Below are 24433 nucleotides of genomic sequence, written 5' to 3'. Positions count from 1 at the left end.
CATAATATATTTAGTAGTACAGTTTCCTCATGACACCAGAAAATACTACTTGTCTTTTGTTCTGGTGTTTTGAAAGACAGTCTCTAGTGTAGAACTATAGGGAGAAAATATGGAGGTGAAGAAGGGAGAAAGGGAGGTGAAAAGAATAAAGAAGCGCTAAAGGATACAGGACTCACTTTCTTACACCCACACACAGATGCGCACACACAAAGGATTTATATGCAACATCCCCATTAAAATCCAGAGATAATGACCTACAAATTTGACTTTCCTCCCTTCTGCCTCCTCTTGTTTTACTCCCCCATCTCTCCTTCTCTCTCCCACCTGTCTGTCTCTTATTGCTGCTGTCTTTCATCACCCCCTCCACTCTGTGGCCGAAACCTATCAGAGGTTGAATCAATGATGAGATGTCTGAGGATGTCTCTGCATGTATATCTGAGATCTGAGTGAGAGAAAATGTGTGTATGCATTTGCACATTGTGAAAAGAAATCTGTGTATGTGTTTCTTCCTCATTATTGAGAGATTTTGCGATTGTGTGGTTTAATGTGCTCTGCCTAGCTCCCATTTCAGTATTTCATACATCAAAAAGTGTGAAAAAACACATTTACGTGTGTGTGTGTGTGTGTGTGTGTGTGTGTGTGTGTGTGTGTGTGTGTGTGTGTGTGTGTGTGTGTTTTTGCATGTGTTTGAGTGAGCTTCTTCTTTGAGGATACTAACTAGTGGATGCTAAATAATGCAGCATTCTGCCGAATGCCTCTCCTCCCCAACAACATCCTGATTAGTGATTCGGGGTTTGAAAATGTTAATGCTTTTAACACAGTCACTTCTCATTCACATCAAACTGTTGAAAACAGCAGGACTGAATAGGCTCACATATAGAGCATACACAAACATGGACAGTGGTAGAACCAGATAGACATACTTGTACCAACTCACATGTAGGTAGACAGATGCAAGCATGGAAAGATACCCCTTCAAAATATAGAAACTGACACTTACATTATTGCATATCCACAGAGAAACAGGATAAAAAAAAAGACATTGGAAGAGCAGGTTTAAAATTTTTAGCTTTTGTTGGTTTCTTCATTATTGACCTTCATTAAACTATTAAGTAGTCTTTACTGTTGAAGAGAATTTAATTGAATTGTCTTTTTTAGGTTTCGTCAGCTTCACAGACAGAGTTACATCTGTTTCAGTTTTTTCAAGCAGAGCCCTGATGTAAATTAGCCTTTATATGTTTAGTGTTCCTGGCTTCTTTAACCCTGATCAAGACAACCTACTGAAGCTCAAAGTGAACATCAGAATGGGGAAGGGAGGTGATTTAAGTGACTTTGAATGTGGCATGATTATCGGTGCCAGACAAGCTGCTCTGAGTATTTCAGAAACTACTGATTTACTCCAATTTTCCCACACAATCATCTCGAGGGTTTACAGCGAATGGTCCTAAAAAGAGATAATATCCAGTTAGCAGCAGTTCTGTGGATAAACATGCCCTTGTTCACGTCACAGGTCAGAGGAAAATGGGCAATGGGAACTAAAATGTGCGGAAGAACATCTCAGAGCACACAACACACTGAATCAAAAACAGGATACTAAGAGTATAATTCACTTCGGTTTACCAGAGTAGATAATACAGTAGAAGATTGGAAAAATGTTGAATTGATTAGTTTTGATTTCTGCTGCAACAAAACTTGGTGTAACCAACAAGAGAGAATAGAGCCATCCTGCTTTGTATCATTAATTTAGGCTGCTGTGGTGGTGTAAAGGTGTGGGGGATAATTTCTTGCCACACTTTCAGCTTCTCGCTACAAACCAAACATTGGTTGTACTCCACAGCCTGCCTGAGTATTGTTGTTGACCATGTCCATGCTGTTTCCACCATTGTTACATGCCTTTTCACAATCACCTAAAACTGTTTTTGTGAGCATGAAAATAAATTTACTCTATTCAACTCACCTTCACAGTCACCAGATTTCAATCATAAATAGCACCTTTCGGATATGGTGGACCGGGAGATTTGCATCATGGATGTGAGGCCAATAAATCTGCAGTAACTGTGTGATGCTATCATGTCGATATGGGCCAAAGTCTCTGAGGAATATTTCCAACTAGGTCCAACCCAATACTAGGAAGATATACAAAGTGGCTGGTGAGTGAACAATAGGTCCACTTGGTAATCATATGTTGTCTGTGTATGTGGGGACACTGTTCTCCCCTCACCCCTAACCAGTGATGGCAGACAGCCCCTCCCTGAGCCTGGTTCTGCAGCAGGTTTCTTTCTGTTGAGAGTTTTTTCTTCCCAATGTCACCAAGTGCTATCTCAAAGGGGCAAGTCTAACTATTATTTGTCCTTCTGTTATTGTAGGGTCTTTAACCCAAAATATAAAGTGCCTTAATTTTATATGAATAAAATTCATTGAACTGAACTGAACTGAATTAAAACAGCTATACTGATTAGCATTCGGATAATTTTTCTGTGAAGTAGAGTTTAACCGAACGTACGGTATTTGTAACTAGCGTTCTCACAATGCTAATGTAATGCATGATTCCTGTCTATGTATATTTTATAATTTTCATGAGGTTCAGACATTTTCTCTCTCTCTTTCTTGCATTCCAGTAAAAGTACTTTTTTATTCAATATTTATTAACACCATGTCCAATGTGATCAGCTCAGTTTCACTAGTGGTGAGAGAGCAATGCAGACTAATCAGCATGTAAGTATAAATGCAAACCCAATTTTTTAAATTTAACACATTGACCAGCTGTGATGAGCAGAGTGAAAGAACTGTGTTTAACCTTCACACTACTGGACCACCCACACTACCTTGTGGAACACATTCTCACTTTAAATGACAAACAAGGTAAAGTATTACAGCAGTACTTTCTATTACAGCTCAGTAATAAAGTGGTAATAGTAGGGAAACACGAGAGAAACAAGAACCTAATAATGTGGTGATCAGACAATAGTTTTCCCCCATTCACTCTGCTTCCATTGCAGTAAAAATAAAGAAAGAAAATGTACAGCAGTTATTTTGGTTTATTATGGATTTTTATGAAATGTAATTAATTAGTTTAATAATTTATGCTTTCCTTATAGTTGTGAGTGTTGGTCACTTTAAACTGTCCCCTTCAACACTAGGCACTGCGGGAAAGAGCCACCTGCCAGGAGGTGGCAGAATGCTGGGAGTTTGCACTTTCTGTTTTATCACTGGATAAAGACAAAGAAGAAGTGGGGCGACACCTGTTAACTTTAGCCTCCTTTTTCCCCCTTTTTGGCTTAACTCATAGATCCATGCTTGTATAAACCAGTCGATTATAACACAAATATCTGGAATCAAATCCATATGCTAGCTACAGCTGTACTGCAAGGTAAGTTATATTGTCTTGTTGTTATTAACTTAAGCTACATACTATTAGCTCACATTAGAGTATCTAACAGTGCCTTAGCATCAAATTTTAGCTTAGTTCTTCAATAAAGAAATAAAAACTCAGACTGAATAAAAGTAAGGTTGTCTTGAAATAAGTTGACCATTATTATTGTAAATATGAATAGAGAACTAGAGCTTATTAGACAAAACTACCATAGATGTTTTCATTTATTAATCCAGAACATAATATTTAAATTATTGCTTTTAAGCAAAGCAGAATGCTGGGAACCTAGTGTAGGATTCATTCAAGCATTGTAATATAGTAATACTGTTCAAATATGACATGAGCCAATATTACCTATTAATTATGAGGTTATTACAGTGAAAACTTTTAAAAATGTGAAAATTCAAGCTCACAGACATTACTTTCTTATTTCTAGCAGGTTATCATATTGCTACCTAAGTATTACACTACTATCAGCAATTGGTTTTGTCTCATGTGAATTTCTTTATTTCCACATTATTATCCCCAGTTTGGGGGTAATATTGGTGTAATATTACTCAACTGTTGATATTTCTTGGCTATTAAGTAGTCATTACTTTGGTAATTGAGTAGTATTTACCATGTTATTACATTCTTGTTTGTGCCTTGTTACCCTACTATTACCACTTTTTTACCGAGCTGTAAAAGAAACTGCTATCAGTATTACATTTTAAAAAATTATTACTATTTAATATTTTTCTAAAATGTTTTCTGTCTTCTTGCTCTACAGTCTCAGCGTTAGCTTACAGAGCCACAACATCCGCATGAAAAACGAGCGATATTTCAGATGAAAACAATGTCTCATTGTCTCAGCTCTCAGCCTTTCCGCCTCATTGTGACAGAAAGGCTGAGAGTTCACTGGAACTGTAGTCAGCTTTTGAAATAACCAGTCATAACAACAGTGTGAGATAGCAGTCAACTACACCATAGCTGCTTTTCCATACCACAATTCTGCCTGTGCATTATTTTAATCAAAGGTATTTGAAAATCCTTCACTTGGAACTTGCAAAATCTTACAACTGCACCAGTGAGCAGCACATATCAACACTTTGTTTACAGGCAAACGGAGTGATGCTCAACTTCTGAAATGAGGCAATAGACAACCAACTCACACTGCTGCATAGAGTATTAAAATGCAGAACCGTGAAACTGGCATGTGTTTTATTCTGCTTTCTTTGAATTTTGGGTAGCGCTCAGCAAACAAGGTGAAAAGAATGAGCTCCTGCTTTTAAAAGAAAAAAAAGTGACAGAGAAAGACTTTATCTTTTCAAATGACTGAATTCAAATGAACTCACAGTGCAAAAGAAAATGTGTTCAGTTTAAACTGCCTGAGGCAGAAAGGGAGAAATAAACATGCTCTGCACGCTTCCTTTTTGTATTCCTCTTGCATTTTGGTTTGAAAATGAAGCATCTTTAGAGACATTCTGCATGTCTCATGCTATTTAAAGAGAAAAAAAGGATCTATATGACGAAGGTATATTTTGGTTGCCTTTGCTTAGTATTAAACATCCACAGTATATTTGCCACATAATAAGTACTTAGCATTCTTATATATTCATGAAGCTTTTGTGTGTTTCCGTCTTTGCTTCACAGGCATCCTTATTTATTTATTCTTTTTAATCATTTTGCCACAGGCATAGCAATATTGCAGTACCACGGGAGCAATGCTGTACTATTGGGATTACTGTATGTCTGTCTGGATCTAAACCTCCGCTAAATGTGTTAAAAGGTAAAAATGCAAATGATTTTGTTTTCAAGGTCACCAGACTGTGTGATTTTCTTTGACATCCAGCCATCCAGCTGTGATACAGAGAGCATCAAGGTTAAAATGCTTTGATGCTTCCAGTAGGTGATCTCCCTCCGTCTCTCTCTCCCTCTCTCTCTCTGATGATGCAACCTCTCATCACTCCTTGCCAAACGGTGCTAACTAGTGCCCAGACTCTACAACTGCCTCCTTCATGCCTTTTCTTGATATTTTTCTTCCATATCGCTGTGTTTCCCCCTACTGAATGCGATTCAAATGCCCTCCCTAGAAGCACACAGAGCACCATGCAAGCCAAACAAATCTGACTGAGTTGTTTATCACAAGAGCTTGAATGTCAACTTGGCAAAACCTCCAGCTATAGTGTGTGGAAAGGAATGAGAGTAATTACACAGACTGACAGACACAAAAACACACGCGCACACACAAAATTGCAAGAGATGCAACTGTGGAATCAAAGACACAAACACACACACACACACACACACTGTTTTTGTATAATAAACAGACTGAGGCAACGCTTTCATGTCGTCTCTCAGTTAAATGTGTGTGATGAAGCCATTAATTGTCTTTCTCTCTCTACCTTTTCCCTCTCTTTACTTAGGCTCTATTCACCTCTTTCCTGTTTCCTCTAAACCTTCTTCATTCTCTTTGTCTCTTCCCACCTATTTCTGTCTTTCCACCTCTCTCGCTTTCCCCTTTGCCTCTTTTTCTCACATGGTTCAATGATTGGAGACTTCAAATTGCCACTGAATTTCATCATAGAACCCCACTCCTGCTCTCACTGCCCTTGTAGCCTCCTGCCAAATACACCAAGATATGCAAGAACACACACAAGCTCAATATGCCACCAGGACAAAAATCCATGTCAAAGACAATTGGAGAAAAGAGGGGGTTAGGAAAAAAAATACAGGAAAAAAAAACCCATTTCTTTTGCAAAAAGCAAAAAATATTTGGTGCAATGTTTGATCCACATAAATCAACAAGGGACGATAAGAAAGACTGAAACATTACACTCAACTAGGCAGTGCTTTAAATGTAGTGCTCTTCCTGTGGCCGTAACTAACCACTTTTTGTTGAAAAATGTATAAATTAAAAATTGCCATTATAATTTTGGGCATTTCTTTTTTTCCAAGATGAACAGAACAACAGATTTAAATTTATTTTTTCTTTTCTCTAATCCACACAGGTGGTCGTAGGTTTAGGAACGTAGGTGTAGGCTAACAAGTTGCAACTTGTTAAAAGACATTTAAACATATATTGGTGGGGGTGTATATGTATATATGAGCCTAGTTTGAACTAGGCTTAACCTAAAAAAAAATCCCAAATAAACTCAAATTTGTGCGTGCAATTCTTTTTTTGTTTTGTTTTATCAATCATTAAAGATGTATACCCTACAACAGGGCTGCCCAATCCCAGTCCTCGAGAGCTACTATCCTGCAGCTTTTAGATGCATCCCTACTCCAACACAGCTGAATCAAATGAATGGCTTGTTATCAGGCCTTTGCCAAACACGATGGCATGCTGAAGAGGTAATCAAACCATTTGATTCAGCTGTGTTGGAGTAGGGATGCATCTAAAAGCTGCAGGACGGTAGCTCTCGAGGACCGGGATTGGGCACCCCTGCCCTACAATCATTCCACCTTTGAAAAACAAAAGTTCAAAGGATTTATATAAAACCAAAAAGTACCATGACATTTATGACCATGACGAGTGTGTGTAAACTTCTGACCACAACTGTGTGTGCATATACAGACTCCCTAGGCAAAGGTATTTTACACTTTGAGCTTGACTAATCAGGTTTGAGTAGGTTTGGGCTACATGCAGGTTTAGAGCCCCTGTGGCGAGGACTGTTTGGAGAAAAAGAAAAAAAAACTGCTGTTGCCCTCAGAGCCCAGGGGAACTAATCAGGCCATCTAGTTGTTGATTATTGTTTCTCAAGTCCATATTTCTGTAATGTTGATGTATATGACCAGTCACTTCTTCCTTTGAAAGTTCCTCAGAAATAAAAAAAATAATAATTTTTTGTTTTTGCCCACAGTTATAAGCAATTTTCAGTTAAACAGGTCACATTATAAGGTGGGCAGCATGTAGATGGGAGATTGTATTTTGAGGCTTTTTTGGGCCCAATTTAAAGTTTCACTTTCGCTCACTGTTCACATTTAGTTAGGGATAGACACAAACAGTTTGTGGTTAAGGTAAGGAAACGATCCAGGTTTAGCTTTTAAAATTGGCTATTTAAAAAATAAATAAACCACGGCTACAAAGCTTTATTCTACAAATTTCTCTGATGCTAGGTTTCCCCAAATCTAAAGGTAATGGCACCGAGTTCGAGCTAATTTTCACTCAAGGCATTACATCAGCTCACACAGATGGCCTAGCCTCTCCCTTCTGAAGGACAATAGTTTCTGTTTTGCCTAATTCCAACGCAACTATAATAAAAATCCACTTTTCACTAATCTACAGATCTTTCCAATGAAGAATCCTCCTAGAAAGAGAGCAGTGTGCGTTGTGATTTAATGAGCGTTATATCTGAGCTGTGTTTAGCAGATGTTCTTGCAACAGTTAAATGAGTCTTATAGGAGAACAACATGGATCTGGACAAATCAATGCTGTGAATCAATCATTTTTAACTTATCCATCGTTAAATTATATCCAAGCAAAATAAATTGTTCTATCAGTTATACTAATACTGGCAGGGGCAGCAGTGTAAGCAGACATTCCTAGAGCTTCTGCTCCCTGTCCACTGGATCCAGCTCTTCTGGGGGAATAACAAGGCGTTCCCTAGACAGCCAAAGTACATAATCTCTCCAGCATCCGGAAGAGAGTCCTGGGATTCCCCAGGGGTCTCCTCCCAGGTAGACATGCCCAAAACACGTCACCAAAAAACCATCCAGGAAGCATTATAGTGAGACGCCTGAACTACCTCAGCTTACCGCATTTTATTGAATTTTTTTAAAAATATATTTGGCATTAGTCAAAACTGATGTTTTCATATGGGAATCCCAGAAAACTGATTCTGTTCATCTGGATGTTGCATTTCGAATATAACATCCAGATGAACAGAATCAGTTTTCTCAGACCTTACCTGTATGATTGAGCATACTTCAAGACCTTTAATATGGGAGGCTCAAACTACTATTGTCACAGTAAAATAAAATAAAATAAAATAAAATAAAATAAAATAAAATAAAATAAAATAAAATAAAATAAAATAAAGGTTTATACCTGGGACATGGAACATGTCCAATATCTTTTATGGCACCTTAAGAATATAAGATATCTCATGTGTGATTTCCAAGTGTTGAGACCGCGTTGTTCAGCAGTTTTACTGCTCCTTAGTAAATCATATTTCCTAAGAACATGGCCAGTCTGGTGACCTACAGACAAAGAAAGGTAAACTCTTAAAAACGCTATCAGTTACTTTTGGAAAACAATAGATACACGCAGCATTTTTTTTACAAATTCTGTTGTGTTTTTTAAAAACACTATTATTTATGACAGTGATGAATAAATGAACAAACAAACTTCCTCTTCTGATAACTGATAAAAACACCAAGAGGTCTCAGCTCAAACCTTATCTTCTTCTAATTACACTTTGCTCTTTGAAGTGAGGTCATGTTATTGTTGCAATGTATACAAAAGGAAGTTAGTCACAGAGGTAAAAAAAAAAAAAACCTCAAATACTTTTCAGACTGAATAAAATGTTACGACATTTACCGTAACAAACCAGTCAGCTGGCTGGCTATATTGACTACAGTTGAATCTAGATTCCCATTTAGGGAACTGAGGCTCATATCAAAAATCATTTCCATAAAAGGATTTCCTCCTTGCTCACATCTGGAAAACCAGTCCCACAGAGTGATGTGTTTGTGTGTATTTGTTTGTGTTTCAGTGTGAACATGTATGGCGTGTGTGTGTGTGTAATGCGCGGACGCACGTATGAGCACGTGTCCACTTGTGCATGTGGGTGAGCCAAGTGAGATAATAGAAACAATACTTAATCTGATCTAGCCAGTCCTTAATCAGGTCTCCCCAGTCCTTCCTGCTGGTGGTTTCCATAGCAACAACCCTTTACTTCTTTCAAGTGCTCCTCTGATTTGTTGTTTTGTACTAAAAGTATCTTTGAAGACACTTGGCTGAACCTCTAATAAAAACATAATGAACAAAATTAACAACATGCTGCTTAAATTGTAGAAATCTTTTATAAAACTTGGCTGTGATACAAAAAACATATCAAAATATACTAATAAGATTGTAAGAACAGCATTATAGGATATATCATAAATACTTAAAATTCACAATGGCTTCATCCTGGTCACATCTGATAGTGTTAAAAATTAGAACCTTTCACTTCAGCTTTACTTTTGATAACATATTCTTATAGACATTACTGACTTTTCTCATTTACCAGTGCATTGTTGTAAAGTTTTTTGTTTGTTTGTTAGCCTGGGGGGGGGGGGGGGGGGGGGTCCTAATTGAGTTGACAATTTTAATTAATTTTATCCAGTATTACTTTATTTTTTCACATTAATGTTAACTGGTTTCTATTTTAAACTCCTTTATTTTGCTGTATTTCGTTTTTATTGCTATTATTGTTACAAATTTTAGTCTATGTGAGCTTTAAATCGCAATATATTTTAATTTATTTTTGTCTTTTTATTAGATTTTTATTTAATTTGCTCTGTCTTCTTATGTTGTTAGCATTAGTCTTCTCTGTAGCACTTTGATTTGCACTGATCTCAAGACAAGCCGCTATATAAGAGATTGTTTTGATGACCATGGTTAGCTGCTAATTTACTGTTTTCATTTTAATTTTTATCTTCAACCCTCAAAAGTGGCAGTAGAGGAAATTGCAGAGGAGTTCTTAAAATATTCCCAAGGTGTGGCTGCATCGAGTTGAGTTTTTACAGTGAACTTAAAGTGACGTAAAGTAGTTATCCAGCTGCACTGGTCAGAAGTTTCCATCAACTCAACAGGAAGACAGAGGTTACGGCATTTCACAGTGCTCTCTGCATGTGTGTGTGTTGCATGCTGCTACTGTTTCAATAGTAGGAAGTCAGTGTGACCCCACACAGTAGAAAAATTCCTCGGCCCAAAGCATTTCACACTGGTAACATCACGTTGAGGACATTTACTCGCCTGCAAGTTACTGTTGATGATTTGTGGCAGAAGACTGAACAAGCAGTGGTGGTCCACAACGTTTCAGTACAATGTTTCAGTAAAAGAAGGCACTTCTCACCGGACATCCAGTTATCCGGTTCTGCTTGTCATATAGCATGCTGGAGAAGGTGTTCTTCTGAATCGCTACTGAATAAATAATTATTCAGTAGCAGCACTTGAAGTTGCCATTGTGATTCAAGAACTAGCTAACCAGTGACCAGTGTTGGGGAGTAACGGAATACATGTACCGCCGTTACGTATTTAAAATACAAAATGCGAGGAACTGTATTCCGTTACAGTTACCGTTTAAAAAGGTGGTATTCAGAATACAGTTACTTTGCTGAAATAAAGGGCTTACACGGCGGTATTTTCCTGTATCATATGTTCAGCTATGCCCTCTCTATTTTTGGTTTCCACACCCCAAGCAAAACACGCATTGAGAGGCTCTAATGCCTGTATCTCAATCCCGCGGCCCATGTCACCCCTACTTGCGGCCCACATAATGATGTGAAGAAATATTTTTCAAAAAGTATTCACAAAAATTATTTAATATGAGTGTTACAGGCATAGTCCCAAAGAATGTAGCCTCATGGGCAGTGTAATCTGTGCTGCAGGGAGAATGGACTGCCATACCCGTTATGTGTCTGTGAGCGCCAGGGAGGAAGAAAAAGGAGAGTCGAAAAGTAAGAGATGTCACTGACCAGAAGCGGGAGATGGAAGCATGTAAATATAATAATAACCACTGCAGCCAAAAAGAATATCTGACGAGCCCAGTTGTAAGTAAGCTATTAAGACTCGACTGTACACTGTGTTCATGTTTTCCTCCGAAACAATAAGTTCCGTTGGAGCAGCCTTTCAACGCCTCTCTCTGTCTCTCGCTAGCAAAGTTGACCCAGACAACAAAGTAAAGCTAGTTTTTGGCTACGAGCCCGACACGAACCCGACGTATTAGCCAGAGGTCCCTTTACTACGGTTCGGACTTCGGAGCCGCGGACCTGTTTTCTATACGCGTGGAATAGTTTTCAATACGAGATTGCTGCAAAAAGTGCAGCCTTACCTAATGTCCACCCTACTGTTACTCATTTTATATTAATATTTAAATCTAGTTGGTATTGGTATGGCAGGTATCCTTCAGTAATAGTAATAATTCACACAGCAATAGTACATTCATGTAGTTGTAAAAAGCATGATAATATAATAGGTAATCCAAAGTATTCCGAATACGTTACTCTTATTGAGTAACGTAACGGAATACGTTAGAAAATACATTTTGGGGCATGTATTCTGTAATCTGTAGTGGAATACATTTTAAAAGTAACCTTCCCAAAACTGCCAGTGACTGCCTGTTCTTCTCTGAGCTGTGACAATGTGAAATGTGTGTGAACATGGGAATGACGTTGAATTGTCCAGTCGACTCCAACACTCTGGGCCTGTGGAGCACAGGTCTATCAATGCCTCAAGCTTGGGTCTGGAAGAAGTTGGTAATTCCTTAGAGCAAGGCATTCAGTCAGCTTTTAAGTGATTCTGACAAAACTCACACTACTCAGGAGGGGGAAGCAGCTTCTTGCTGACACTGCATGCAGTGGGAATGGAATGCTGCTGACTTCAATACAGGACATAGTTGGACAATGGAAGGAATAACTAGACGACCTCCTCAATCCTAATACCTTCCACAGACAGAACAGAGTCTGGGAACAAAGGGAATGGCTCGCCCATCATAAGAGGTGCATGAATCTGTCTGCTTGGTAACCATTGGAACCCGGAAGAATAAAGTGGTTTAAATTGTAGTTGGGGTATGGGGAATGTAGTTTGACGAAATTGTGTAACAAATAGTTAAAATTAGATGAACAGAATAATTATTTCAGGTTTATGAAGTATAATTAGCACACTGGAATGTATATCCCAACAGACATGATGCAAGAGGCTGAGTAGATCCCAGACAGTAGTCCATCACAGGCCTAAAAGATAGACATACATATCCACATAAACTATATAGAATCTCCATTTATCATAACAATGTGGGAGGAAAGTGGAGGACACGGAGAAAGCCTAACTGTCAATCATGTCATTGCTTTATTGCACATCTCGAGTCTTACTATTAAGTTTAGGTAGTATCACACTTTTCTGGCTGCAGATAAAACTTTATGAGTCTATCTATAAGTCTAAATTATTTTCTTTAGTCTAATGTATAACATAATGCATACTTTCTTTCTGTGTATGCAATGTCTAGTATTTGCAGTGTACATCGTTTGAGTTCAGATCACTAATTCATTGCGTTTGCCTATATTTTCGCTGTTTTTTAGTGTGGACACCACTGGAATTAATGCTTTTTGGCTTCTGCTGGTTAGTGTGAAGTAGATATAGATAAAGAAAAACATTTGCCTTTTAATAAATTACCAGGATGTTCTTCAGTTGTTTAATTATTCTGTGATTAAAGAAAATTACTATAAAAGAGATAAGCTGCTAAAACACAACTCAAGTTAAAGTTTTTTTTTAAGTGCCTGAATAAAAAGCTAATTTCTTATCTTACATACTTTCTGTCTACTTTTTGTCACGCTTTCCTGTCTGGATATGGTAGTTTCCCAGTGTTAGTAGTTTTCTTGTTTTCTTGTTTAGTGAACATCATAAAATATTGACCTTTCAATTTCACCCATAAATCAGTTTATAATAAATAGAGAATCAAATACAGGAGAAGAAGTGATAACAGAGGGAGACTAGTGTAATGGAGAAAGCAAAGTCCAATAAGTTTACCTTTTTAAAATAGTATTGCAGTTCAGTCTCTTGGGTGAAAATCATTTCTTTCATATCCATAAGACAGAAAAAAGTCTAATATGCCTCTTCTAGTATATTTAGGCTCTAATGTTTATTTTAGTGATTCTAGCAAATGTGACCAGCCATCACTTTGGTCCAGACTCACAGTCTGAATTGAAAATGATTCCTTAATTTTCATCTACTGCCACTTGTTTGTTTAAGAAAAATAATCATTTTAAGTTATTCAAATTGCAAACTATATATAAAAGAAGGAGGTACCCACTGCAACATCATTCACTCACTATTATAGGAGTATAGCAGTTGTCATCTTGGTTTTCTAAAGCCAGAAGTGGCTATCCTTTGATGAAATGCAAAGATTTTTGGCTTAAATTTAAGCTACTAATGTTGCTAAGATAAGTGTATCCACTGGCGAAAGTTATTATTGGCTAAAATTATTTGCTAAGACACAAATACCGGCTAATAAATGCTAAATGACACTGTAAGAAGCACAGACTTATTGGACTGTGAGTTACTACATAGTAAACCATTTTATTTTTCAGATAAAAATTCAAACAGCACAAACACAGTCCAATTCTATGACTTGAATTTACATAAAGTGAAGGCAGCAGACATCTCAGACAGCTACAGCTGCCTGTGTAGGCATCTATCTGCCAGTCAACATGGTTACCTATCCAAATAATGCACCCATAAACCTATAAATAGGTTTAAAAAATTAAGTTGCAGCTTAGTTATGTTATTTGCTCTTTAGCTGTGGCTTTTTTCTTGTATAAAAAATTACTGCACTTCCATGTTGAGGTTGTTTCCTGATTAGAATCAATAGTTAGGGACATCATCAGCTTTTTCAACAGCTCCCAAAATTAATTGTTCAGGAAAAAGGTAAGGTGCCATAGAGCCATTGGACCTGAGTGCTGTAACCAGGTAAAGATTTAAAACTGGTGACCAATTTGGGTACTTTGGGTACAAACTTTGCTTTGCTTTTTGTATAGTACAAATGCTGGAAAGCAAATCCAGTACTGAAACTCCATTATGTGGACATTCAGTCCCAAACAGATTCTCTGAGAGTTTAGCAGTGACAGCTTTCAAGCCCAACTTTCAAATCCTCTTTCTGTCCCACCCCATTTACACAAATCCTCACCTCTATCTCTGTTTCTTTCGGTTCTGAGTTAATGCATTTTACTTTATAAAGGCTTTGCATTTATGCAGTCATGACAATCCCTCTTGGGGGTTTTGGTGTGTAAAAAAAATTAAGTACGTATATACACAGCTATGCAATTCAGCTTGAAATAGACATACCAAAGCTTAGTTAGCATTAGTTTCATGTTTGTATTTTTGGTCAGGAAACTAGCCTGAGGGGTTTAATCTAAAATGAAAGTAAAGTGGAAAGTTTTCAGAATCTTGCACAATAATAACATAATCAAAGGTTTGGCTCATGCAGAGCAGGGACTGTAAAATCTGAGATAGAAACTAAGTTCCAAGAAATGTCCCAGTTCCACACAGTTTAAAAGCAGTCAGCAAAGTTCAGGGTGAGCAATGCTTCCTCCTCCTCACAACATGTGTGTGATTAAAAACAGCAGCACAATAACAACCCTAGAGTCCCATCACCAACAGCAGAGGGCCGTTAAGACGACTGCACACTCCGTTCACAGCGCTGCCGAAGCAGGCACGATGCAGTCTGTGTCCAAAGGCTGCGACCAGATGGAGGCGTGAGAGGTGAAAGGTTTTCTCATGCTCATGTGTGCTTGTAGTGATTTGTTGGACTCCAGATCAAAAGTTCATGTAAAACGTGCTGATGATACCAACTGGAAAGAGTTTGGATTTTCACTGGCATGCAGTTGAAACTTTAGTGTACACAAGTAAAATATTCCTGTTATTATTATGGTTGTTTATTATTACTCTGTTATAAAAGGCATTTACAGCTACTCTCTTCATGAAAATAAAGTACCAGGTTGAGTCACCTCTAAACCTATAGGTTTCTCAAAATGTGCTCTCCAAGCCAGAGATGGCCTTTGATAACATTTTGCGCAACTCACACACAACGAGGACTGATATGGTGCATTCATCCACAGTTTGTATCATGCATATTGCATTTCAATTTCAACTCTGTTCTCGCCATCTTTGCAGATTAAATCCTCCTAATGTCGGTTCACTAATGGTAAATGGTAAAGCACTTTTCTACTCTCCTGAAGACTCAAAGTGCTTTATACAACACACCTCATTCACTGATTCACACCCCATGGTTAAAAAATATAAACCAGCACAAAAGATATAATTATAGACATAAATCTTCATCTTCGGATAGATTACAAACATTAAATTGAAAAAAAAAAAGGTTGGTATTTGCATTTTTCTTCTGTAGCCTTAAGTCAAATACTAGCACACTAAGTTGGTGCTTGGTGATCAAAAACCTGCTCTCAGCATTTTTTAATCTCCTGTTTAGTCAATTCAGTTTACTTGCAAACTAATGAAATTGCCACTGGTCATTGATGTACTTTTGTTTTTAGTGCAGATTTTGTAGGGAATCGAGATGTTGAATGTATTATATCAGCTCAAATTTTGGAGCATTTACATGGTGAGCATATTGGTATTCTTAATTTTTTCCTCTTGTGCCAAAATACAGCTTCACACAATCTGAGTGTGGCAGGAGACTTGGAAGATTAATGAGAGCTATTTATGGTTCATATGCAGAAAGTGTATAAAAGTTTTTACACCTTTGTTCCCAAGATCACGTCCCAGTGCTACAGGGACCACAGAATCTTTATCCTGTTACTCCAATTATTCAAAAAGTGTGCGGAGTGTCATTATTCTCAGTCACTGCCATCATGAAAAGGTCAGGAAAAGCCTTCAGGTATGAAACAATCACATCCACTCATAAGCACATGAGAAAGAGGGGGTGGCTGACATCGACTTTACCCCAGGCAACAACAGCATCTGGTGTGCGTGTGTGTTTTAATCTGAGCAGAGTGTGTGTTTAAAGCGCAGTGGGATGATCTCCCCTCATATCCAAAAGAAGGAGTGGAAAAGTGAAGGGGGGTGGTCTAAGCTTGTTATTAGGAACACCCAGATTCTGTAGAAAGGGATGGGAAATCCCTTTCTGTCTCTTTTTATCTTTCTCTGGTTTTGCAGTCCAGATGCCCCCTCACCCCATCTATCGTCCACTACTGCTCCTATGATTGCAGCTTAAGCTGCATTTTCCCCACAACAACAGAAAATTGATTGTTATATTGTTAAGCCAGTTCTAATGTCTACATAAAATCCTCTTCCTCACCCCCACCCACCACAAAAAAGAAACACAGGAATGGGATTATAATAAAGTGCTGCAAGTATAGTGAGACCTGCATCCTGTTTTTCATCATCCGAAGATGAAGGATTGTTAAAACTATAAGTGAAAAGATTTTAAAGTTAAAGGAAAACTCCAGCTTTTAAATTTGTTTAAGCCCAAAGTGTGTATTACACAATAAACGTGGCATTTTACAATACAGAGCCTTGTTGTGCTCAGTTGTATTTTTGTAAAAGTTGCTTCATTGTTGGACTGGAGGTTTCTATCTGAGCACCTCTACGGGAATGCGTGCTGATGTCTGGAAGTCTTTTTTGAGAACCGAGTTTCACAATTAAGTGAATCTGATGACTTTCACCCAGGAGACTTGAGCTTGGATCAAGTTTTTGGATTTAAGTTTCATCTCCATAGTTTTCTTTTCACTCACGATTTGGTTAGTGATTAAAGTAAAACTGTGTACTATAATGTAAACCACATGTTAGAAAGCTTGCTAAAATAAAATGATGATGGTTTTCATTGCACTTTTTCACATGACTGCAAGAGATCTCTTGGTTTACTTTCTAATCTGATCACTGATTCTACATTTTGAATAGGTCAGATTGGATGATAACACCTTTTCTGACCTTCTAGTATCCATATCAATGTAAATTATATTGATTTCCTTCATGGCACCACAACAGCTTTGATCTGCCTGTTCATGGAGAAGGGGTGCCTGTCACCCAAATACTGATAAATACGTTTTGGTTTGGTGGTCATTTGTACCCACATGAACAGCTCAGCCAACAATGCACAACCAAAAAAGCAATTATTGTTGTTTCTGGATACAACATTATAAAAATGCCTGGATGTAAAACAGGCAGAAAAATGCAGACATGCTGCTCAGTCAGATAAATGATAGTTAGTGACAAATAAAACAGAGCTACCAGAGCAAAGAGGAGCACCGAGGACAGAGGGCAGTATTCATTTAGCATGCAAAGGCCAAGCAACGAGTTCACCAAGTCACTATTTCTGGGAAAGCGGATTCAGTGGAACGATTGGATTTCAGCACCGTGGCCCAGTTCCTCTGAGCTAGTGACTCTTTACTGCAGGCTAATAAGACACAGAAGATCAGTCAGCCACAATGAGAAGACAGACAAAAATAACTAAATAAATAAATAAATAAATAAATAAATAAATAAATAAATAAAAGTAAGACAGAAGGACACAATAGCAGCAGGTGGAGATATTTGGTGAACTCCAGTGGTAATACATGTACACACACACACACGCCCAGGGGGATTTAGTTATTGCCCAGGGGGCAGCAGTTGTATTTGATGTGTGATTAACAGTTTAATCTGTAGTCCTTCTCGATATGATTAATGAGCCATAAATAGCTCTCATTAATCTTCCATGGAAATAATGACATTAGCATCATTAAGAGGATCTAGATTGTTGGCATAATTTGAATTTTTCAAGGCTGCTGCCCACTTTGTGATTGTATGTATGTGGTTATCAGATCAATCATAAAGCACTGTCAAGAACATCTTTAACAGTTTCCAGGTTTGAGTCTGTAAAGTGTGCCACATTGAAGGGTTGGTGCACTGGTTCAAAGGTAAAATGACAGATTAAAGCCCTAACTTAACATTGCTGGAAGCTTCTTCTCCTGATGGCAACCAAATGGTTTTAAAAAGTGAGAACATTTGTCCTCATGCATGTTATTACTATTACATCGAAATAAGGAAACTTACTGCATATGTTTTAATTTAAATCTGAATCTGTTTAACCCGTTTGTTGAAATAAAGTTCAAAAATTTTGTTTTTAGAGAAGGGCCCAGAGTCAGCCGTTGTAGCTGGGTGTGCTCTTGTCCTCTCTGATGCCTGCAATTTGAGACGTGAAGCTTGAGTGAGACATTTTGGCTTGTTCTTGCTTCTTTGCACTTGTAATGTTTAAGAATATGATTCACTTTGTTTGGTCTTCTTTTAGCTTTAACTTTAGGTGAGGCTACTTGCATGTTAGATGAACTGTACCAGCACAAATATTTAGAATAATTTTGCAGTGTGTATAATGCTAGGCTCAGACTATACAGTATAAACTTTACTTTATTTTATTGAATTATACAACACTCTTCACAGGATAAAACCCACTAAGTGCTTCACAATAATATAAAACAAATAAACAAAAACCAACACAATCAAACATACAAGCCAAATCTAATCAAAAGCTAATCTAAATAAATGAGTCTTAAGATGATGTTCAAAAGAATAAATACAATCCAGGCAACGTGAAGATGGAGAGAATTCCAGAACCTGGGGGCCACCGCTCTAAAAGATCTATCACCTCTGGTCTTAAAACGTGTTCGTGGGACTACCAACAGCCTTTGATTAGATGATCTCAGGCTGCAAGAGGGAGTGTGAGGTTCTAAAAGATCAGAAATATAGATAGGAGCATCATGATTCAAAGCTTTAAGAGTCAGGACTAAGATTTTAAAATGAATTCTAAAATGTACTGGAAGCCAGTGTAATGATCGTAAAACTGGTGTAATGTGCTCTCTTTTTCGTGTCTTTGTTAAAAGCCTTGCCGCAGCATTCTGGACTAACTGGAGACGGTCAAGATTCTTTTTGCTCAAACAGAGAAAAAGACTGTTACAGTAATCTAAGTGAGAAGAAATAAAAGCATGGATAATCATGTCTAACTCAGATTTAGACAAAAAAGTTCGCAGTTTGGAGATGTTTCTTAGCTGAAAAAGGCAGTTCCTGCATTTGTGTTGTCTGCCGAGATTATGGGCAGACAACACAAACATTGGTTCGGGGTGGAAATAAAAATGAGTTTTACATTACAGCCAATTGTTTGTTGACCAATATATGTACAAAGCACTTGCCTTCACCTGAGTTTTTTTTCTCTGCTCATATATATACATAGACATGACACGGTGAGAAAAAAAATTATGTTGCTGGTGCAGTTATGTAAAGCTGTGACACAGAGTACACTAGACAGCTGGTATCACACACACCGCTTCAGTTGCCATTGTCTCTTTACATGATTTTTACATTCTTTTCCTGAAAATGGTGAGCCCCACATGCAAAGGTGAACCTTGCTAAACTACTGCAGTGCATGCTGTGCAGCTTTTAATCGTGTATCTAATATGTAATATATCATGTATGTAATTGTGTAATCGTAGATCCAATCATGTAGTGGACACCTGATCATGACCTGCCTTCACACCTGCCCCTCACCCTCCACTTAGCATGCACACATTTTCCAGCTTGACATTTATCTTTGGTTTTGCTTGTCTTCCTGATTGCTAATGACTCTTTTTGTTTTGATTACCTGCTTGTCCTGATTTTGGATTGTTGTTGTACACTGACTGCTCCCTTGCTCCTGACTCTTTTCTGAATTTGATAAATTGCCCTTTTCAATTTCCTGGTTTAACGTTCACACCAAACACTAACATGCCAGCTCCTAGGATTTTAACACCTTTAAAAAAAACTGTGATGTTTTGTCAGCACATGTACTCAGTTCCTCAGTTTATATTTTGAAGATGCACAGTTTTCTTTGGATAATAAAGGCTTATTTGTTCAGATAGAGAGGGTGACAGCAAATTCATCAAATGCAAAAATCCCAAGCGCTTTATCCCATTTCTGACCCTTCTCCTCTCTCTAGATGTTGACAGCAGCAGTATAAAATGGTAACTCTAGAAAAGGTTCTTCTCCTTAATAACATGAATCGCCACTGTAGTCGTATATATCTAAAAATTATATTACTCATTTTTGGCCATCATCTATGCCAATAAGATATACGAGATTAAAAAGAAAGAAATAGTAACAAAGAGAATGCACCTAATAATGAATGCAAAGCATTAAAGAGGAAAAGGGTCGATGAAAGGAAATAGAGATAAATGAAAAATGACACAGATGCCTTCCTAAATACATATGCCTATCTGTGGAAGGCATATAAACATGACAAGTACATGAAAAACACATTCTTCCACACCCGAGCACACACTACCACTTTCAGCTCACTTTTCCACTAAACATCACTGTCACACAGCCACCGCTGTCCAGCTGTGCTCACAACTGAAACACAAAACACCACTGTAGGATAGAAAGTATTATATATGTATGCCTGCACACTAGTTCAAAAGGCGAACAATCAGAGAAAACCAGATAAAGTGTCTGAATATGTTTGCGAAGGTAAACGTTTTCGCTCAATTTGTATTTAAAAACAACCAAGTGGAAAAAAAACTCAAGTAAAAAATTTAATGTAAAAAAAAGTCACTTACCTTTTCAACCGTGACAATTACAAGCACTTGCTTTGGCCAGCGGGTATGTTCTTGCTCTGCCTTTTGCCGACTGAATCTGAAGTTTTGGTGCGTGCATGTGTTTTAAGGTCTGATGTTAATAGGTCTCGTTATGAACAACCTCTAATCAGTAAAAATAGCAATGTCGGTCAGTGTTTAGTCTGCACACACATTCACGCAGTGCAACACACACACATTTTCAATGCGGTTCACATGATCATTAAATTTCAGGGTACATATGTGTGTGCGTGTGTGTGATTACATGGTGTCGGGGTCTCTGGGGCCACTTAAGCCTCATGTTCGAAAAGGGCCTCAAATGCAAGCGCACTCTAAGAGTGAGGTCATTGGAGAAGGAGTGACAGCTTCAGGAAATGAAACACACCTCAAATTACAGCTAAACAACATTAACTAACATTTAAAACATGTGGTTTCGCATGACTCGCTTTCTCTCCATCAGACCAGCGTGTTTCTTGATTGAAACCTTGCCTTTTTCTGTCGACTGCTTTAAAACACAAACAGCAGAGTGTGAGAATGTCACACCGTGAACACCGAGGACTTTCTCTCCAGAATGAATATCGCACCGTTTTAATACTCACTATTTGTGCCAGACTTGTAGTTTTCCCCTTTGCCTCTGCGTTGTTCCTCTCGGTGCCTGCACACATTCGGCATAGCGGGAGATATCGAGGCTTGTTTTCCTCCCTTCAGAAGCCATCTGCTGTTGTTTAATATTAAAAGACAAGTTCTGGAGTTAAGTAAACCATCATAGTAAACATGCAGGTTTCTGCTGAGAGTTTTTCCCATCCACACATTCATTAAGCCACTTTTTGCTTTCTGTCAATCACTCGACACCACAACAGTTCTCTGCCTGAAGATAACCTTTTAAAGACACGCAATGCCTGAACTGAAAGTACAAAGGATGTAATAATCACCAACTAACTAAATCACATATTTTTGATTATTTAGGACATGATCATTTATGAAATGGCTTTTATGTAACTATGGAAGATGGTGTTGTTTGCCATAGTTTACTGCAGTGTTGCAAAGTTCAGCTTTACAACACTGATGAAAATCTAAAATTGTTATTCCCACAAAAATGACCAGATAGTTTGTGCAGGCTCACAAGACTATAAAGGGGTCTACATTATTGTGCAAAAATCTTGAGTCATATAAAGACATGCTGCTGCATTTAGTGGTGGAGGTACTGTCCCATGGTTCCACAAAATGCTCTAAAAGTGTATCTGTTTCGCTTTATGCCACAGAAACATAAAGCACCTGGGTTACAGGTTTAGTTCAGAGTAGAGCTGGGCGATATATCGAGTTTTTGAAACATATCGATATATTTTATACGAGATATAAGATGTGACAATATCCTTTATATCGATATAGTCTATGTTACGTTATAATTATAGTTGTGGAGCCGCAAGTTTGCCTCTCTTTCGTCCACTTTTGTCTCTACGCAACGTTACTCCGCCTCGCCTTCACTGAAGACAACTCCCCCTCCTCCCCCATCGCTTCACGTGCAGGCAGCGACAAGACGGACACGGCAAATCTCCGTTAACGAGTTACTGCGCATCGCCCCATGCGTGGGGCTGGACGGCGTCAACGTGCTAACGAGCTAAACATGCTAACGAGCTAACCGCGCTAACGAGCTAACAGCGCTAACCCTAAAATCCTTTCATTCTCTCAAAAGTTGATAGCGCGCCTTATGTATGAATTCTGGTTGTGCTTGATGGCCGCGAACCGATTTTATGTGGTACACGGCGCTCAGCAATCTGTCAAAAATGTTTGAGTACGACTTTGGTAAGCTACGGAGCTGCACCGCTTGATAGATTGTCGGCGCATTACGGCTACCGAGGAGCTTCGCGGAGTGATACGTACTGTGCATCAACGTAATATTACCGTATTGTGTGTGTATAAGGACCATAAATGGCACCTGTAAGAGACGTGGTTATGAAGCGGATTTCAAACTCCAGGCTATCAGTCACACAGTAAAACTTGGGAACAGAGCAGCTGTGAAATCTGTCTGTCTTTGTTATTACGCTCAGCGTCTTTTAGTTTACATTTTGACTGCACAATTGTGAGCTCTTTGTTTAGCACAAAAACAACCTTGTTTTCTTTTATTTATGGAGCATTATTTAATGAATGCTCATAATTTAATTTTGAGTAATTTTTCATGTACATCTGTGCTGTATGTTAATAAAAGTGCCTGTGTGACATCTGGGACACAGCTTTGACTAAGAACTCTCTTTTTGTTCTTACTTTATGGCTTAAAAAAAATATCAAGATGTATATCTTATATCGCCATCCAGCTAAAAAATATCGAGATATGAATTTTGGGTCATATCGCCCAGCCCTAGTTCAGAGCTGTATATTCTTTATCCTTATTTGTACTCTGAGTAGTCAACATGCATCCAAATAGTAATCTCAAGACTCTCAGCCTTGCTGGATGAATTTCCAACACAGGAAGGCGGAATATCTCTCTCTTGGAAAATGTTGTCATTCAGCTGCTGAGGCCAGGGCTGGAGAGAAGGAAATGGGTGCCACAACGTGATTACTGTGATTACTACGCAGACTAATTTGAGCTGAGTAGGTGTGACTCTATGATAAGTTCCAGTGATTTGTGTGCAGATAAAATGGTATAAACATGAAATATATCTGTCTAAACTGAAAAAGTAAACCCCTTTGCTGACATTTAAATGACTGTGTGTTTGCAACCTGAGACACTGTTGGAAAAGTGACCCTGTGCATTAAAGGATTTAAGCAAGTTGGCAATAGCAAACACACTGACATAGACAGAAATGTTCATTTCTGATTGTTTCCTGAATCTGAGCATGTCTCAAAAAATCGGGGGTGTAAAATAAGAAAAGGAGAAAGAATTAATCTAGTGAAGAAGGTACATCTTTAACACTGGTGGTATGAAGTTAGAAGAAAAACAAGATGGGTTGGAAAAAACTAAACATATTTTTTATACTTTATTGAATGCCAGAACAATTCAAGGATGGCTTATTAAAATGATGCTTTCCTTAAAAATGTGTTATCCCTCCTTAGCTCACTTTGTAGTTTGCTGCAGAGAGTTCCTGGGCCATTTGCTGAACGCCCCCCACCTTTCCCTCCCTTCTGTATGTCTGTCTCTCTCTCTCACTGTCTCTATCCAATAAAGGCAAAATGCCAGAAATAGATCTCAATGTCTCATTTGACAGTGAAAGACGTGCTGTAAAAACTTTGTAGTTTTCTGTATTTCTGTGAAGCTGAGGGCTGGGATCCATTCACAGTGGTTAGAGTGGATTCCAGCTTTCATGGTGGAGACAGTTTTAAAGCTAGTCATATGGCATAATTCACTTCTCTGCTGGAGAACTGTATACTCTTTATGCTTCAAACACTCATATTTTTGACCAAATTTGACTAAACGCACTGTTTTCTTTTCATTTCACATGCATGACACTGCAGCTCAGTTACTGATTGTGCTGTAAACCAGACCCAGATGTAAAAGGGCCATACTGACTCTGAAGGGAACCAAGAGCCTTTAATAGACTTGTCTTGACCACAACGCTCATCGTTAATCATCAGCAGAATCACCGACTTACAAAACAGTAATATTATAGTTTCTTTAAATGTTGGCAGAAAAAATGATCCAATAACCGCTTGCTAAGAAAGTGGATTTAAAGTGTTGTGGAAGGAACCTTTCAACTGCGGTGGAAGATTTCCAATGCAGACTCTTGGCTCAAATCCACGATGTTATTCGTTTTTTGTCCTTGATTACATTCACGGTTACAT

At 38.2% G+C, this 24433-nt stretch overlaps 1 protein-coding gene across 1 annotated transcript in view; it reads right to left on the bottom strand.

The window, feature by feature from the left end:
- cdh5 (cadherin 5) overlaps window positions 1-21482 on the bottom strand; it is a 69477-nt gene extending 47995 nt beyond the window's left edge. Inside the window, exon 1 of the mRNA XM_085477082.1 lies at window positions 21256-21482. The gene's annotated coding sequence lies outside the window, so the exon portion shown is untranslated. The remainder of the gene's footprint in view (window positions 1-21255) is intronic.
- Between the last annotated feature and the right edge of the window lie 2951 nt (window positions 21483-24433).

Source organism: Copadichromis virginalis, linkage group LG13 (genome assembly GCF_057382275.1).
Source record: "Copadichromis virginalis isolate Kocher_CV1m ecotype Utaka linkage group LG13, C_Virginalis_male_GT1.1, whole genome shotgun sequence".
Lineage (NCBI taxonomy): Eukaryota > Metazoa > Chordata > Actinopteri > Cichliformes > Cichlidae > Copadichromis > Copadichromis virginalis.
This window is presented reverse-complemented; position numbering and strand designations above follow the sequence as displayed.